The sequence below is a fragment of the Crassostrea angulata genome, unplaced genomic scaffold, assembly GCF_025612915.1.
Source record: "Crassostrea angulata isolate pt1a10 unplaced genomic scaffold, ASM2561291v2 HiC_scaffold_140, whole genome shotgun sequence".
Lineage (NCBI taxonomy): Eukaryota > Metazoa > Mollusca > Bivalvia > Ostreida > Ostreidae > Magallana > Magallana angulata.
This window is the reverse complement of record NW_026441695.1, coordinates 193,854-212,037: the sequence shown is the minus strand read 5'-3', so window position 1 is coordinate 212,037 and position 18,184 is coordinate 193,854. Positions and strand designations below refer to the sequence as shown.

The window sequence follows — 18,184 nt, the reverse complement described above, 5'->3', positions numbered from 1 at the left end:
CAAGCGACAACGAGATTTAAATCTACCCAATTTCCGTATCATTACTCAAACAACACCGATATTCAAATCTAGCTGATCTCAATTCATAGTTTCCACTCTGTATATTTAAAAGGACACCTTTCACTCCATATCAATTTTCTTTTACTACGCTCGGGTAATCAATCTACTCCATTTTCATTCATAGGATCGTGTCCTTACTCTACCCCTGTTTTAAAAGTACACGTTCAGTTTTACTTCACTCAGGTCTCCTTTCCCTTTCCTCTTTGTTAAGGTCAATGACAAATACTTGCTTTTGTCATCTCTATACAATACCCCGTTGTGTTTTGGTGGTCTACATATATCGGGTCGAGTGACCACCCCCCACCCCCCTACAATACCCATTGTGTTGTGGGGTTAAAAATCTTCATTGTCTTGTGGGGTTATAAATCTCCATTTCTTGTGGGGTTATAAATCTCCATTGTCTTGGGGGGTTAAAAATCTTAGGGGGAGAGGTGGGACAGGTGGGGCAGGTGGTCCCCACCTGCCTCCAATCGATACTCCCCCATTGTTCTCCTATTGTTCTTTTTTAAACAATAGCCCATTTTTTTGGGGGGGGGGGGGTTAAACAGACGCCTATACTACTCCTATCGTGTATCAATCCTATCATATCGTGCGTGTATACTGTTCTATCGTGCGTTAATCCTATCCTTTCGTGCGTGAATCCTATCCTATCGTTTATCTTGTAAAAAATAACGTTGCGGGTACTCTCTCTCTCTCTCTCTCTCTCTCTCTCTCTCTCTCTCTCTCTATATATATATATATATATATATATATATATATATATATATATATATATATATATATGTATATATATATATATATATACACAATTTTGCAGCGGCCTTTAAATTTTAGCTTTAAAAGTTTTTATTTGTTAAAAATGAAAGTAGTTTTTAACCGGGTTTTCCAACGGAAAAATCCGGTTATTAAAATGGTGAAAATGGCGGGCGGGCGGGCGGCTGCCAAAAGGGTACCCTCATTGTACGGATAACTCCTCCTACAGTTTTCAAGATAGGATGTTGTTCTTTTGCAGATCAATTGTACATATATCAGAGGTGTGCATATTGCAAGGATTTTGATTTCTGATAATTTATCGAAAAAATACCAGGTTTTGAACTTAGTCATTTTTTGGCAAAATTTTGCATATAGGGTAACCTCATTGTACGGATAACTCCTCCTACAGTTTTTAAGATAGGAAGTTTTTCTTTTGCTAATCAATTGTACTTATATCAGAGGTGTGCATATTGCTAGGATTTTGATTTATGATAATTTTTGAAAAAAATACCAGATTTTGAACTTAGTCATTTTTTGGCAAAATATTGCATATAGGGTACCCTCATTGTACGGATGACTCCTCCTACAGTTCTCAAGATAGGAAGCTGTTCTTTTGCAGATTAATTGTACATATATCAGATGTGTGCATATTGCAAGGATTTTGATTTCTGATAATTTATCGAAAAAATACCAGGTTTTGAACTTGGTCATTTTTTTGCAAAATTTTGCATATAGGGTACCCTCATTGTACGGATAACTCCTCCTACAGTTTTTAAGATAGGAAATTGTTCTTTTGCTGATCAATTGTACATATATCAGAGGTGTGCATATTGCTAGGATTTTGATTTCTGATAATTTATGAAAAATATACCAGCTATTGAACTTGGTCATTTTTTTGGCAAATTATTGCATATAGGGTACCCTCATTGTACGGATAACTCCTCCTACAGTTCTCAAGATAGGAAGTTGTTCTTTTGCAGATCAATTGTACATATATCAGAGGTGTGCATATTGCTAGGATTTTGATTTTTGATTATTTATGAAAAAATACCAGCTTTTGAACTTGGTCATTTTTTTGCAAAATGTTGTATATAGGGTACTCCATTTCACTGGATACGTGTTGACATGGATTATGGATACAATTCACATAAAAAAAACCCGGTTTGCTGTCACATTGACAGCTTTTCTCTTGTTAATGCTTACAAAGGTACATAATACAATACATACTTTTTATATTTTTTTTTAAATAAAAGTTTAGTTCTTTAATCAGATTACATAAATATCAGTAGCTAAATTATTGCTAACTGTTTCAAGTATTGCTTGTACTTCTAATTTTAATTCATGAAATAACCTTGCAGATCGGAGACGTTGCCAAGATAACTAAATCTTGCAGTGAGATTCAGATTTCCTCAGAAAACCGGACCGCGAACCTAACACTCTGGGGAACGATCGCAGAAGACTCATGTATCGAAGCAGAATCAACTTATAACATCATTGCCATTAAAGGTCATATGAAACAATATCCTGACCATATTGAGTTATATACGGGAATGAGTTCATAAGTGCCTATTTAATAAGACTGACATTGTTTTTTGGATATTTTATGCAAAATGTGAGCGCCACAGTCGATCAAAACTACTTAATCGGGATAAGGAACATTGACTTACGCGGCTTACCTCCCTTGCTTATGACGTCAGTAACACCCAATCGCCTTATAAAGCTATGCTGTGAATACAAATATCCATGTCATTTTGCAGCATTTTAAAAGAAAAAAAATACTATTTTATATAAAAACTTGTATAATTATACAATAATCAACCACGTCAGTATTTTTTCTCTCCAGAAATGAAATCGTGTGCGTTTTCATTTACATGTAATAGCGTGTACATAATGATATTCAGTTTCTAGACTGCAGGGAGAATAAATGATTTTCTTCATAGATCCACATGCAAGTATAATATAATTTTAATATAAGCATATTTATATGTTTTATTTCGATCTTTTTAATGAAATTGACAAATTCAAAAATAAGTCTGCTCGTTTTTTCCCATTTGCACGTCCATGCAAATTCATTAATTTTTTTTTTCTAAACAACTTGTAGGCCTCATTGTGCCTCATTCGCTTCACGATTATATTGTTTGTTACACTTTCAAATTCACAAATATGTTACCATTTAATTATTTTTAGTCTAAGAGAAATTTCGTCAAATGTTTTGTTTTTGAAACGTGTACTTGAATGTGCGGTGTTTTGATTTTAAAACGTGTATGTGCGGTGTTTACTCACAGATTCCTTTTATCTCACTTTCTTCCGCAATGTTTTCTATCGTTTTTTTTATCATTATTGATGCTTGTTCTTAATAAAATCTGTTGATTATCTTCACATTCGTTCACAACTATTTTTATCTAACAACCGATTTATTTTACCGATACATTTCTAAATCCTGAAATGCCATATTTCCGCGATCTAATTTAATAAAACGTTAATACACGTGTACACAAAGTATTTTCTAAAGATATTGCTACATGTATATATCAATAAGTCAGAAATTTATATTATTTCGAAATAAAATTTAAGAATAATTTTGCGGCATTTTATAGCAGCTCTTAAATACAAACTATGTACACAATGCCTCAAACATTTTCATTGGCCTGCCTTATATACTTTTTCATGTGACAAAATAAATCAAATCAATTTAAATGCTTTAATTCCCTTTAAATGTAGCTCAATCATTATACGTACCGAAGAAGAAAATGATGTTTCTATTTCAAAAGGATAAGGATAATTCATTAATCAGCTGTAAATGTTGGAGCATTTCTTTCGTTAAATTTCCACTCCAGTACGGGATCTTCATCATGATTTTACTTTTGTGAGAAGCTGATATTAGATTTATTCATTAACGACCAATTAAAACTAAGTCATCTGTAGGCTACTACGAAATCAAATGATCTCATTTGAAAAGAAAGACACGTTCATATATGCAAAAATTACTAAAATTTAATCAATAAACTACTGTAAAATTACACTAGTTTTAATGCATTGTTTACATCGGTGGGTCTTTGTGACGTCATAAATCCACAAAATCAAGAACGATAAGCGGGTAAGAATTTTTTCAGGTGCTCAGTTTTCTCGGTTATTTCTCAGTAATGCAAAGGCAAAGAAATCTTACATCATGTATTTTAACATTTGTTTATACCAAGCTTTATATTCATGAAAGAAAACCATAGTGTTAAAAATCGTTTCATATGACCTTTAAGGCAGAAAATGAATTCCGAGGTCAACTGGCCTTCAACTCCACCCCTTCTACTTTATTTGAAGTAATTGTTCTTCTAACATTATATATATATATATATATATATATATATATATATATATATATATATATATATATATATATATATATATATATATATATGAATACTTTATGGAGGCTTTGAATACTTAAAAGTAGTCATAACTACTTAACTAATATTTCTTTTGATAAATCTAAAATACGTCAAAGAATATAGTAAAGATATTTCATTAAAAAAAAACCTTAGTGTTATAGCATTGCTTCTTTTTCTTTATCTTTTTTAGAATCTTCCGTTTTTAACGGAAGGCTCTTATTTTTTTTTTTATTATTATAATTACTATTATCATAATTATTATTTTCATAAGTACTTTTCTGCGGTTTCTTTTTATTCATATTCTTATTATTCTTTTTTTATTTTTTTCCAACTCAAATATTTCAAATACGCTTGCATCGATTGCTTTGAAATTTACAGGTTTTATGTGTATCTAAAAGATCTCTATGAATTGAAAACATTATTTGATGCCATCATCAAATTCGTCAGATATTGACGTTTTTCACGTTTTAAAAAGTGATTTTGTCCGGAGCTATTCTCATTTTTGACTTGAGATAAAGCTATGAAATTAATAGAAAAGGTAGAACTATCATTTAACTTATGACATAAGACTGGAAACTAAATTCGGACACTTCCGGTCGAAACCGGAAGCAAAATCATTTTTTTAAATTTTCATGTTTTTTAATTTTAAAAATTAAACAAACGTATCTTACGGTAATTTTCATGCTGATTACGAAACTGAAAACCGTTTTTAAATCGGACAATGCACTACAGCGATATTAGACTTTAAAAATTGATTTTCCGGAAATTTTAATTCCGCGTTTTTGGTTAAGAAAGTAGTGTTAAGTTCTTGGTTAACTCGTAAATTAACTCGTACCTTAAATTTTAAAATATGTTTATCTTGTTGATAAATAATCTTTATCTTAATTGCCGATCTCGATTTTCTTTATAATCTTATCAATCAAATATAAAAAATTAAATTTATCGTTATATAGTACCCCCTGACTCATATATTTAAATTTGTACTATTGTAGAAAATAGAAAACGCCCCCGAAAAAGAGGAGGAATTTCGAGGAGGTGTGGAATCCGTCTCTTTCGAAAGGTATATGTTATGCATAATTAATATTAATATATGATTTAAAATTTATTTCCACTTATACCCATTCTTATTGTTGTTAGGTTTACATTTTTGTTTACCAACTGGTGTTTATAGATACAATTGAAAGGTTATTGAAATTGTTTTCGTATAATTTAAGATTTATATATCACCATAATCATAAAGCATCAAAATCTAACGCAGTAATGTATTTGCTTAATAAGAAAGTAAATGAAATAAAATTTAAGTTGTAAATAATTCACTAAAACAAAATAGCATTCAAGTTTTGAAAGGAATTTCTTCTTTTTTTCAATTTAATATCAGAAATCATTTCATGTAATTTCAAATTCTTATTTTAGCAATCTCATCGAAGTTAATGGCACAATCTTAAATGTGTCAACATCGCAACTTAAACAAATATTCCCCACCAATACTTTTGAAAAGGTACAGAGAGAGGGGAAGAGAAAACAAAACAATGTGTCAGAAATGTGAGTAACTTTTAAAAAATATACAAAAATAATATTGCACCCACTGCTCAAACATAAATTGTACTAATGCACCTTGTTTCTGATAAATGACATTATAAAAATGTTTAATTACTCTTTCTTTTTATTGCAGACAACTGATCAACAAACCAAAATCAGAATAAATAAATAAATAAAGGTCACATAAAAAGAGACCTCAGAGAGAGACACACACAGAGAGAGAGAGAGACACACACACAGAGAGAGAAAGCATGGTCACCAATAACTGTCACAATTCTGCATGTTTGTTTTTTAGGTATTGTTATTTGAGATTGAATTGTAACAGTGTGTTTTGTTATTGTCAGTTTTCTTACCATTTGAGCATAATCCAATACAGGAAATCACCTTTACTTTGATGCCTTTGGGGTTGTTACTAGCGGTATAAATCTCCAGATTAAAGACTGCATAGTAAGTGTATTTATATATATTTTAAATATTTCCCTCTATAATGTCGAATGGAAATCTCCGGAAAGGAGATCAACCGCGTGATCAAAGGGCCAATTAGAAAAAATAAAGTAACTATTAACTTCTACAGGGAAGATATTTATATACACCGAATTAGATGGATAACGCCTATGCATCATTCAAACAGAACATATGCGATTTTTGCTCCAATATATTTGATTTCACCGTGAGAAAATGTGAATAAGATTAAGTCACGTGACTTTTAACGTCATAAGATTGGCCAATCGGGTCAATTATACTTTTTTTCTACTATGAAATGTGAAGTAGAGTTACATGTAGGAGTTATAACTCTTACTGGCATTGTATAATAAAAAGTCTCAAGCTGCTGCGAGAAACATGTTGGGTTTTTTGAAGGAAAACCCCGCAGTGTTATCTAATTAATGACAAAACTGTCGAGTCTAAGGGTATATATGACATTTAAAAAAGTAAATTATTTCTTGAATATAATGTATATATTATTCACTATCTTTATCATTAAATATTCATAAAAAAATTAATAAAATAAAATAATTATAAACCTTTTAGGAATTCAAAAATCTTGATATATCATTATTGTTTTATTTTTTAGAGGTAACTTACAGTACCATGGAAACAACAAAAGAAACCACCAGTGCTACCAATCCTCCTCTGAGACATCAGATTAACACTAGAGATACCAAAGCCCATTTAACAGTAAACACGACATCCCCATATACTACTTTGTCCAAGAAAATTGGTAAGTTTTTAAATGTTAATTAAATGTACATAAGGATGTAAAGAAATAATTCTTAAAATTGATTGAACATTTGGAAAGCACAACAAAATTTATTTTGGGCTGCATAAACGTTTTATTCGTCCTAACAACACATCTAAAACAGATTTTGACCTTGAAATTCTTAACCGCAAAATAACATCAACTCTCACCTTGATTCATTTAACTTGTCTAAATAAACATTTTTCTTGTTTATAACTGATGTATATTTATAGCATACTTTATGGTTTTGGTGATGATTTTGTTTCAGGTCTCTGATGTCTTCAAATCGAAAACCTCCACGCACAGAGTAATTAGTCTGTCGCTGAACCAGGCTCCTAGCGCTGCACATCTTCAGTTGGATCATGGTCCACGGCCTCGTCCTCATCGATCATTTTTGCTTCCAACGACCGCCTCTCCATATTAATACTGGAATCCTCCGAGACTTTTCCATTTACTTTCTCCTCTTCACCACAAATCCCCTCAAATAGGGTGTCATTCCAGGTTCCATCCAGGATATCAAAATCCAATGTTTCCTGCTCATCTTCTGTAACATCAACTTGGAGAATGTCTTCCATTCTTCCTTCTTTTTCTGATACTAGCGGACATTGATATTCTCCATGTCCATCATTCTTTTCTTTTGGTATGCCCTAACTTTAGCATTGTTGTTCCAACTTCCTCTGAGTTTTGTAATCGAAGTTTTGGCCAATTTCTTTGCATCGTCGTGTTTCTTCTCGTGAAATCTTTTGAGATGTGACATTAGATATTCTAATCTAAATGTATATATTCCACAGTTTTCCAAATGGCACTTTCTGACTTTCACGATGTTCTTGTGTCTTTGATTCTCATGTCGTTTCAGGTTATTCACGCTCGCCAAGATTTTTGCGCAATGTCTACATATTACTGACTCCTGATCGTCCATCCTTAAGTTCTCTATGTAATTTTTCAGTTTTTCTGGTTTTGATTGATCCTTCCAAATCTCTTTCAATAATGATTGCAGATTTTGTACCCGATCTCAATTCGGCATCCTTACCCGATCGTAATTCGGCGTCCTTACGCGATCGTAATTCGGCGCCCGACTCCGATTCTGTGTCTGACGTAGATCCTGGTTCAGTATCTTCACGTTCTTCTCTATCTTGATTGTCAGTATTTGTTTTAAAAAAATCTAAATTTGGTAGTTCTGTAAGCAATTTGTGTCCTAAAATCCTCCATTAAACCAATTATTTTTCTTTTCCCTTTTAATAATCAAATTATCTCCGTGGACAACAACTCCAGGTAAGCTATTATGCTCGATTTTGTAGAGTACCTCACTAATCTTCTTGTTATTACCCAAGGGCCATTCCAATTCCTACATATTTTCTGTTTTCTCCCTGGCGTATCATCTTCGCTAGCCAAGGGTTTTCGGTCCACTTTGCTCCCCATAAACCCTTGGCGGATTTCATTACAAAAACTCGGTGACAAGATCTGTTTTATGATTGGCTGCAGCTGCGAGTAGCTGATCCAATCGCAGTGCTTGTAAATATAAACTTTGAAAGAAAACACATGTGTGATCTTTGGCAAAACATTCGGTGCTTTTAACAAATTGAGACACAAGTTCTCGAGTACAGTGCCTCCCCAACGATGATCTAACCAGATCGTTTTAAAAACCTATATATTTTACTTGGATTGACCATAGTTCTACAAACTTGTCAAGGCTCGCGTGATAGCATGGGAAGTAAACATGGCGAATGTAGAAGTTGCCTATTCCGTTAGTTTATACGTCCCTGCTTATGGTTATTACTTTTAACAGTTTAAAGGTTCAGTGAGCTCTGTTTTATTATATTTCTTTGGTCCGCAATATTCACGACAACCATACCTGATTTTATGGCATGAAAGCTTTCATATAAATCGGCGACTTTTTCACTCCTGGTACAGGTCCTTACAAAACACTATGAATAAAACATTCCGTGCTTTCCCTAGGTTATAACTTAATTCGTATTTAATAGCATCGTTAATTATGTTCCGATATTCGGTAGTCAACATGTTTTCAAGTTGTATTAATGCCGTAGTGTGTATATTACCTGTTGTTTAATTCGATTATAATGTAAATATGCAAGGGGCGCAACTCAAAGTGCTCGCTAGATAGCGCCACCACATCACCGAGTTTTCGTAATGAAATCCGCCAAGGGTTTATAGGGAGCAAAGTGGACCGAAAACCCTTGGCTAGCGAAGATGTGGCGTATCTATTTTCTGGTTTCTCCAAACTAATTGACCTATTTCATTGTTGATTAATTGTAATATGTCGAATTATGTTGTGTACCTGTTACCATACTTGTATCAGTTTCATGTGTAGTGTGCATGTGTAGTTCTAGATAAATCTTTGTTACGCAGTTAACGCCGTGTCCTGTTGTGTATGCTATATAACTAATTCTGGCACGTATCAACATGGTGTCAGCGGTGAAAACTCATCTATAGACTCTCGAACACTGGTATATATATATGATTTCTAATGCACAAGTTTGTATTTTTTCTAAAATTCTGCTAAAATAAACACTCCACGTGCGACTATCGTGAAAGTATGGCGCCCCCTGAGGAGAATGCTGAAGCGCCAGTGATTGTGCTTTGATAAATCAAAAGTTACGTTCACCGTCTGAATTAAACATTCTCTCTGTTAATGTATCGGAAAACTATAAGACATGGAAGCGTCTGAATTAAACATTCTCTCTGTTAATGTATCGGAAAACTATAAGACATGGAAGCGTCAGATTGAAATATACTTCATAGCATGCGACACAGCGAAATTTCCCGAGGAAATTCAAACTGCAACAATTATCAACTGGTGGTGAGCGACTTCTGAAAATTTATGATCACTTTGAATGGGCACATGGCAAAGATAAGAACCACCCTCAAGATGTTTTCAGAAAGATTGAACATTATTGTAATCCTCGTAAAAACGAAGTGGCTGAATCACATAAATTTTGGAGCACCAAATACTTCGAACCATTTGACCAATTCCTCACCGAATTACGTATAAAGGTATATCCATGCAACTTCAAAGAAGAGGACCGAATGATTAGAGATAAAATAGTGTTTGCTTGGTTTAGTCCTTTAATTGGACAGAAGACCCACTCCTTGCCCGCAACGAGATCGCATCGTGTTAGTGTCTATCATTTATTTCAATTCTAAATGTGTTAAAAATTCAAAATTATGGTAAAAAATAGTCTCTCTTCCCAAAGCAAAAAACAATTTATGTTGGACTAATTTCAAAATAAAGTATATATTCCTTTTTTAGGTTTGCAGAGTACATTCAATGCTTTTCCAGCCATACGCGATCCACAGGTACAACTCTTGGTTGTATATGAGAATCACGGGGGTCTGTCAATAAACAAGCCATTCAAAGGGAAAGATACTGATACAGTAAAGATATGTCAAATAGAGGGGAAGGGGTTAAAGCTAATACACATCACACTTTGTTACATGTTTGGTTGAAGATCCGCATATGGAATCTTCTAGTTCGACAAACTGTTATCACTAGTGTTTAGTATGACAAGTTTTATTTAGTTTGCACAATAAATACCACATAATATATATTGTTTTTTATTTTCACTTCAATACACATTGATAAGCAATGCCTATTAAGAATGAAAAGTTTAATTATTACTAAAACACTAATAAACAGCTTAAAATTGAATGTTGGGGAGCTGCCAAAGATATTATACCTGCGTGAAGAGTAGAATGATTTGCAAAACATGTACATTTTTCGATGAAAAATTACACTTTTTTGAAAATTTAATTTAGTAAACATGAACAAAAGCTCCAGGCTGATTCGAACTCATGATCTGCGGATCAGAGGCCCAATACTTTAACCACTGAGATACAACGATATACAACCAAATCGAACGATATAAATAGTTTAACACAACGTTTAAATTGCCTTCTTGTGATGTAGTGTCTTGAAAAGTATAAGTCTGGTTGAAGTGAGGTACTTTAAAAGATTTACTCTATAAATTCCTCGCATTGTGACCCCATTCTATCCAAGATGTCATGATTTTAACAACTTTGAATATACGTTTCAAGAGGATGCTTAAATCCAAATTTAAGCTTTCCTGGCTGATTAGTTTCTAAGAAGGTTTTTAAAAGATTTACTCTAAATATTGAATAATTCCTATGTAAAAATTCGACTTCCCATTGTGGTCTCATCCTACCCAAGGGGGTCATGATTTGCACAAAATTGAATCTACACTACCCTTTCCTAAGGTTGCCTTGTGCCAAGTGTGGTAGAAATTGGTCCAGTATTGCTGGAGAAGATGTGGAAAATGTGAAAAGTTTACAGACAGACGGACGACAGACAAATTGTTATCAGAAAAGCTCATTTGAGCTTTCAGCTCAGGTAAGCCAAAACCTTAATGTTTTAACACATCCATAAACATGAGAAAGTTCCTAGCTTTAACGTTGCATTGTGTGCACTACATACAGTTATTTCATGCATATCTTTTACAATTCTATGTTATGCAATGGTATGCGATTTAAATGATATGTAATGAAATTTTAATGCGATGCTATGAGATTTGTATGCTATGATATGATAAAAAAAAATGAATGGTTTATTGATAAAAAAAATGAATAGTTTATTTATATGGTATGGAATGGTATGGTATGCTAAGAAATTTAAACAAAAGCGTCTCCGTTTACAAAAGAATTCCAAACATTTCACAGTTGAATGATATGTAAAAGTATAGTACTCATTTGCAATGTGAATATTCAATTTTTAAAATAAACACATTAAAATCATGTATGATATGCTAGAAGTAATGTTAGAAGAGAAGTCTTGATGAAAATGAGAGAACTCAGCAGTAACATTTTCTTTTGTTTAAAGTCCATTGCAGAACAAAGAGGTTTCTTTTGAAGACATGTATGAAAGAAATCATCTTTCAACTATATAGGAAACTTTCTCACCTTTATGCACAGGAAAAAAGGCGAGAATTCTGGTCTTTGAACAGCATTTTTCATGGACACATAACGATTATTGTGGGACATTATTTAGACACAAAGTTAGATATTAAGTTAAGGAATTGTAAAGGTTCGGAAAAGCATACAATTTCAACCCTTCTGATATTATTAGTAAAGCCAGATATCACACAGAGAAGAACTCTTTAAAGCTACTTTGTCCGATTTATATCAGATTTTGTGTACGATGTACTTAAGTAAAATAAATTAAACCAGCTATTTTTGTGACAAGAATTCCAAGATCATTAGATAAAATCACCCATTGAGGAATTTTTTGTTGTACTGGGGTATACCTGATCTTGATGGAATTTTGACAGATGCATATTTTGTTCATTTTTGTTTACTGGCAAGCTCTATATGTATTCTTTAAAAAGAGGGCATAACTCTTAAAGAATTACAAATTGCTGATCAAGCTCTTTTGCTATCTGTTAAAGAATTTCAAAAACTGTATGGATATCAATGGCTTACTTTAAATCAGCATCAGTTAGTTCATCTTGTTGATTGTGTTCGTAATACTCACTGCACGAAAAGTCGCGTTTAATATAATTTTATAGATTCGTTTACCAAATTATATTTCTTGTTTTTAATATAATTTGTGTATAACGTTATATTATATGCAAAATATAATGTCATTTACTTGATTGGATTTTATAATAAAGTATAATTAGATTTAATGCGATATACAACAAGAATAATGTAGTTTAATAGAAAAAATTATATGTTTCGTTTAAGAAAATTGACATTCATACGTAAATACATTTATACATAAAGTTTAATAATGTTTCTGGTATTCAGGAAATATATATGATAATTGATGTGTCAATAATATGTTATTTTATACAAAATAAAATGTTGTTTACGTACTCATTATTGCAAATACACAAAATCGTCTATATGTATCAAACTACCTGATCATTATGTTCTGATTTAATCATGGGAGGGGTTCGAGACGGTAAACACAAAACATCCTAATGATTATTTTTTCAGACACGTATAAGTAGATTAGATACAATATACAAAAAAGAATAATAAAGTCTAATAGAAAAAATATATAACTATGATAATTTTAGTTTGATCTTTATATGTAAATTTGCTTATACTTGAAGTTTAACTAAGTTTGATTTGCATTAAATATACGTGATAATTAATGTGCCATTAATACATCTTTCATTTAGAATAAAATATTGTTTATACACTGATACAAACAGACAAAATATCATAAAGCATCCAATATTATTATATGCTGCAGCTCTGAACTTACATGTACGTGGAAGGGGTTTGGGACGAAAAAAAAAAACCCACTAAATTAATCACTTCAAGGAAATATTTGATTTGTAGTAAAAAAAAACAACTCACAAAGCAAATAAAAAATATTTCACTATAACAATTGATTCAGGATGAGAGAGAGAGAGAGAGAGAGAGAGAGAGAGAGAGAGAGAGAGAGTTTGTTTAACCTCTACGCGCATGCGAATCAAATTAAGCCAATCAAAAATCGAGAGAATTCTGAACCCGCCAAGCTGCGATGGAGATAACATGTCGGATTTGATTTAAGTAGCGAAGTAGATCTATCAGAATTTAGTGCTCTTGGACTGATGAATCATCAGATTCGTACAACGACGAAATCTTTAGGAAAACATCCATTGTCAAGACTATTGTCAAGTGCCGAAAGGGAAGAAAAAGTCACCACCATGTCAAGCAGGTAGAGCGCTCGTGAGAAACAAGATGGCGAAACAGTCCCACAACGTCAGTCCTTTGCCTCAACTTCTGTTCTTACATGTAGCAGCACCTTGGAGATAGGTTCGCCGGCCAGTGGTACCAGTTGTTTAATAGGTATGGTGGTGATTACGGTATCGATAAACAAGCGTCCCATTAACACATGCTCTTGTAATTTTATAGTTACTTCCCCTTGTGAACATGATTATTTCCCTTGTAAGAAGTACAGTAAACTTGTAACCAAACTGATTTGTAATCAAATAGTCGGATAGTCCTAGTGAAAAATAACTTCAAATTACATGATTATGCCCACAGTCATAACTTTTTAATATTGATATTCATTTCAATAAATATTGTCGGGTATGTCATATTATCAAATTACCATATTATCTACTGGTATAAGTATTTGTACTCACAGATGCTTGGGGACGGGACCCCCGACCCCCATATTCACCCCCCCCCCCACATTCACAAGTTATTTTTTCACCATTTGACACCTTATGAAATTAAAGAGACCATCATTTCCGGCCGGTCAGTACTTTTTCAGTTATGAGTCCGTCCTATGATATCGCGGTAGTTATATTATTTTATTAAAAAATCTATCAATACGAAAATATATCCAGAAACTAATGTTTTGTGAGTTTATATACCTCAGTAATGTTTAACATGTCTGTTTTCAATGTCTAAAAATATTCCGACATAAAATGTCAATTTCAGTGCGTGCTACTATAAGTAAACAGAAATACCGCGATACCATAGAACCAGTGATATAATAGAAACAAGTATAAATAATTTAAGGATTTCCTAGCGAGGTGTCAAATTTTACAAGATGGTGTCTGCTGACATTGCAAATTCTTTGCTTTTTATACCAGGGGTATATATTTTATTTCTACATAGCTTTTGCGTTAATTGTGTTTTTTAAATGTAGCATAAATCAACATATAGTTAAAAATAAATGATAAAAAAATAACCCGAGAATGGAGGGGGGGGGGGAGCAATGATTAAACACACAAGTTTCAAATTTAATCAATGTTGATTATAATTTGTCCCAAGTTATTGCTTCCATCACTTTTTGATGATTTTTTATAAAAATACACTTACACTCAAATAGAAGTACAGTTGAAATCGATGAAATGGAAAATATATCCAAGATATCTCCATTCAATGACACATAATTTTTCACTCATAAAAGTTCACAGGAAGGTAAATAAATTTCTTGCGGAAATTTATAATAGGAAATGTCTACATCTTTTCACCATCTAGAAATCACTTGGAATGTATACCTTGCACAAATTTTCGTTATCCAGGCTATTTCATGGCTGGTGCAATGAAAAATCCCCATAGACTATTTTGAGTTGTATATTGAGATCTGAAGGGGCAAAAGCCAAAGGGGTGTTTCAAAACAGATAATCTGAAGATATTTCATATCTATTTTGAGGATGAACATAATTTGAGCACATAGGTATTTATGATTATCAAAATATCAAGAAAAAGTGAACGAAGAAAAAACTCGGGACAGAGTGTAGCTATTAACCAAGAATTGCTACCCATTATAGTCACAATCTGTGACCTATTGATTAAGAGTCGGCTTGGGTATACGAGTCGGTTTGGGTACGACTTGACTTGATTCCCGTTAGAGGCCTAGAATAACTCTTCAATGCCTGTATTTTGATTTATTTTCACTATTTTGATGAATAGGACCAGCATCTTGGCCACTTTTCAAGTTGAGAAAGATTGAGTTTCAGCAGGAAAAAATCTTGGAGGGGCAGAAGGAAATCATCGCTAAATACTCTCTGAAAGTAATCCATCGCAAAAGAAAGGAAATAAGAAAGTTAAAATATGTGTACCCAGCCAAGTACATGTAAGTATATTTGATGTCAATAAAATATTGGTCTAATTTGCTATATTTAACATATAACCGCAAAAAAATATAGGGATGGGACAATACACCAGTGCATCACAGTATATACTTTGACAATATTTGGATCACTACATTTACTATTAATACAACGATACCGTAGTGAACTTTTTTTATATTTTCATAAAATATCCGAGCTTCATATACCAGCTATTTTAAGTCCGCGCGCCTAATATGAAAGTACAAAGATGGCAGAAAACCTCATAAAGTTGTCAAATCGATTCAAGCTAAATCTGGAGTGTGGAAAACTTTCGGATTACTTGTTTATGAAAAGTAGTGAATACAAGACGAAAGTAATTTGTAAATTGTTCAACGTTCATTTTAAATATAATGAAATCACTTTGGACATGTGGTAATACATAGATTGATTCAATAAATTTTAAGCCCTTATTCATGTTTTCATTAAGTTGCAATGTATCGTGATATGTATCATATCGCATCTCATGTATCGTGATTTGTACCAAATCTGCTAAGTAAAGTATCGTTCCAGCCCTGAAAAAATTCATGACTGAATTGAAGCTGCAGAATTTCTTTTTCAGTGATTAATCTATTGTAGCTTTTTGTTTAAATGTTTTTTGAATTAGGTTTTGCTGGAATCTTGTTTGGGTGGGGGTGGGGGGGCTAAGAATTAGAGGATTATGTGGTACATTCTCTGACAAAAAACAGGAATTAAAACAGTAGGCTTCATCTGAACACAACATTTTACAAAGCTTTGGCTAAAATAAATAAAAGAATTGGGTGATCAAGCCTTTCATTTTTGTTGTACACCTGATTTCCACACCTAAAACTCATGATGTTCTGTATACCTTACTGATTTTTTTTCTTTGCATGTTTGAATGTAATATTGCTGAGACATAACATACATATATTTGATAAGCATAAATGTTGTGTCTGGCTTGTATATTAATATATATTCAATCATTTGTACACATCCAAAATTTTTGTTAATTGTATTATACAGGCTTATACTGTAATGTACATGTGGAGCGTATTGAGAGGAGTTATCTCAATATCAGCAACTATATAATTGTATGGCCTTGGTATGATATTTTGTGAATGCATACTTTCAGATTGCTGTGCATGATGGATACTCCCATGGAAACCAAATATTGAAGTAAAACTTTTTAAAGAATTAATAACTTAGACCACACCAATAAAAATTTTTGTTTGCAGGGTTCGACACTAACCTTAGTCCGTTAGTCACAGACTAATAGATTTTCTTACGGATTAACAAAATGTCTGTCTAGTCAGTCCGGTCAAACTAATAAAAAGTTTTGCTTAAAAAATGTGTAAATTAACGATGTGTGATTGTCGACATTTTAATGGAAAACCCTGACTGTATTTTTATTATCTAGCATATGATACATTGCAGTGATTATAGAGTTACCGAGCAAAACAACAGAGGTATGCAGGATATTATGGGTGACTTGATTATTTCTTTGCCATAAGGGGATGTCCGAGAAAATTAATAGGTTACAAGCACACGTGTTCACAACAACAGCTTCGAAAGGGACGCTTATGTGTTTTTAAAAAATATAGGTGAAACGAATCTCCTGTGAGTTGTTTAATTTAAATGAATTGTTTTACGTTAAATAATTTGTGATAAATTGCTTATTATTTTAAACAGATTTTTAAAGAACTTAGACAATGAAAAGAACAAGGTAGCTCATGCAGCCTGGATCTAATATGCATAGATCTATTTATAACATCTGTAATGGCGGCATACACCTAGTACACAGAGATAGTGAATACGCAGCTCATTGCTATGTACTGCATAGCACAATACAACTAAACATGTGCAACACCTGTAAGAAAAACATTATAGTGTATATTATGCACCCCTTTCTTACAAATGCTATTTAAAAACTCCATACTATATATAAGGCAAATACGGTAATGCTTTTTAATTTATTTCTGACGGGCACATAAAATTGCCTGCGGACTAGTTAAAATGAACAGGCACTAGTCCAGCTGGACTAATGCATCAAACAGTTAGTGTCGAACCCTGTGTTTGTCAGATCCCGCGCTCTTGTATTTAAATAAAACTTTACAAATAATATTCTAATTTTTGTTGCAATGTTATATTTTAGATGCAATAAACAGATATTTCCTGTCTATGCAAGATAAAGGAAGGAGAGAGTAGATTCTTTCAAGAAAGGAATGGATCTGTATCAAAGGAAACAAGGGTATGCCCAATTATATGCACTGCATGTTTTGAGAGTTTAGACCATACATATGTTCAAATGTCCCTGTTTACAACTGCCAAAATCATGAACTTGTATTGAAGTTCTAATTTATGCTGTATTATATACAGTGACTGTTCTATTGATTTAACTTACCTTTTAAGATTAATAAGGAGTTTTGATGTATAAATCGCATTTGCAGATAAGGCAAGAATTAACAGAAATGTAAATACTTGTTATTATGCCCCCTTCAGACAAGGGAGGGAATACTACATTGCTGTTGTTGATCGGCCGGTCCACCAACAATTTCCTTTAACACAGAGGTTGCTCCTATTGATATGAAATTTGACACACAGATTCATCATAATAATATTTTGGTCAAGTTTGATTTAGAGTCTAATTGAGCAATTTTTGA

The 18,184-nt window shown here is 32.7% G+C and overlaps 1 pseudogene; it reads left to right on the top strand.

The window, feature by feature from the left end:
- The first annotated feature begins 13,431 nt into the window (after positions 1–13,431).
- On the top strand, positions 13,432–16,699 carry LOC128169479 (uncharacterized; annotated as a pseudogene).
- The last annotated feature ends 1,485 nt before the right edge of the window (positions 16,700–18,184 follow it).